The sequence below is a fragment of the Candida orthopsilosis genome (genome assembly GCF_000315875.1).
Source record: "Candida orthopsilosis Co 90-125, chromosome 5 draft sequence".
Classification (NCBI taxonomy): domain Eukaryota; kingdom Fungi; phylum Ascomycota; class Pichiomycetes; order Serinales; family Debaryomycetaceae; genus Lodderomyces; species Lodderomyces orthopsilosis.
In genome coordinates, this window is record NC_018298.1 from 1 (window position 1) to 2,083 (window position 2,083).

Genomic DNA, 2,083 nt, shown 5'->3' on the forward strand with positions numbered 1-2,083 from the left:
CTCAAATCGATTGACGACTTCACTATTATTCAGAAGTATTGCCAGGAGCAGAGCATAGCAGTTACATTGATTGTTTCCTTTTACTTCTGGTCACCTAGTGATGTGGAGACATTTATTAATATGGTTAACAAGTTCACGGAAGACACAAGCATAAGCTACAAAGTTGAATTGGAATTTGATCAGTATGCTTTTTTTGACGATGGGAATATGAAATCTGATTTGTCGCATATTTTCACTTCACTTAAAAAACACTGCGCCAAATCGATTGTTCGAATGGAATTGTGCAGTATAATTGATGAAGTGGAGTTCGATTTCGAGGGCTTCCCAGAGCTACAATACGCAGGATTTAGGTTCAGCTCCATGCTTATTGACTTGAATTTGGTCAATTTAAAAGAGCTGAAACTAGTGTTTTTACAAATTATATCAGAGGATTTTCGCCCAAGTACGCAAATAAAGTTGAAAGAACTTCCACCAGGTTTGAAGTACTTGCACGCAACTGAATCATATTTCATGACAGGAGAGATGGGGAATCCACCTCAATTGGAGCATCTCATTCTCTATAGTGAGGAAGAAGAGGTTGTTGAATCGTTTGCTGGATTAATTAAGGACGGATTAAAGACTTTAGGTTTAGGAAGAGATGCCAAACTGTTATTATCCAACATCGAACCATTGCAGACGGTGACAAAATTGGATCTTGATTCTGCTGATGATTCTTTGGACATTCTGAACTTCCCCAATTTGAAAAAACTCACCATTGGGTCAATTGACGACGCGCTGGTCTTGAAGTCTTTGGATATTCCACTGTCATTGGAGGAATTACATACTGTGAATTGTTTTGAGGGGATCAATGAGGATATTTCATCCTTCATCTTAAAGCTTCCATTGGGTTTGAAGAAGTTGACACTACACAAATTTAATTGGTTTTTAGAAAGTTTCAAAGTATGGTTTACCTTTCCATTCGTGGCAAGAGTGAAGATTTTGATCAAATCAAGTTACCAGACTCGATTGAACAATTACTTTTCTACAGTTCGTCACTCGAGTCCATTGATAAAATACAATTTCCCAAAAACTTACAGTTATTGATCATCGGGTCAAATAAATTGGCATCCATTTGTAAGCCAAAGTTCCCCGCCACCTTGAAGTATCTTCACTTGCCACGTAATTCATTGGAAGAGTTGGATTTATCAACCAATGATAAAGATGAGCCTCTTCAAATACAAGTTTTGGATATCCTAGGAAACAATAAGTTGACAGAGGACAACACCAAGCTTCCTTCAACTTTGAAGATCTTTGAAAATTCTTGGAATGATCACTAAGAATGAAAAAGTGAGTGATAGATTGCTGTATTTAAAGAATAATTTCTATCTCTCAAAATACCGGATGTACCGATCGAACAAAAGGTAAACTCAAATAGAAACCACCCTTCGCGTGATACTCTCCTGATCTAGAACCAAAGTCTTCATTCAAAGGGTACATCCTTGGTGCTTAAACTTCATGAATCAAGGATAGAATCACTACTTTTGTATATTGTTGACTTTTGATTGTTGTCGAGGTAGGTGAAAGAATTTGATGTATCGAGTCCCGATAAGACAAGAAGAGCAAAAGACTATATTAAACTGGATGCTATATAAAATGAAACAAAGCATCTGAATGCTTATCTGATGAAGATTAAGAGGCTTTGTAAGTAACCTCTCTCTCGCATCCAAGAAATTGTTGCAAAACTGCAACAAATAAATTGAATTTACTTGTACAATCAAAATTTGAGTAGCCATGGGGAAAATGGAAACTGCAAGCTATACTAATGTATCAGAAAAAATATAACATATGCTCAAACTTTGGTTCCAACTACTTCCAATGGCTCTATTGAACTAGATGACATGGGACTTAATTTGTTAATGGCAAGTTCAGAGTCGTCCCTCTGCTTCCAAGAAGCTTCCAAAATGTCCCTGAACATTTTAAGAATGTATTTACCGCAACAAATCTTAGCCGCAATGTCGTTGAGTTCAAGAAGAGGTTGTAAACAGTAAGTTCGACTTAAAATTTGCCTTTTTATAAATGTACTGAATAGAAATATTTCAAGAAA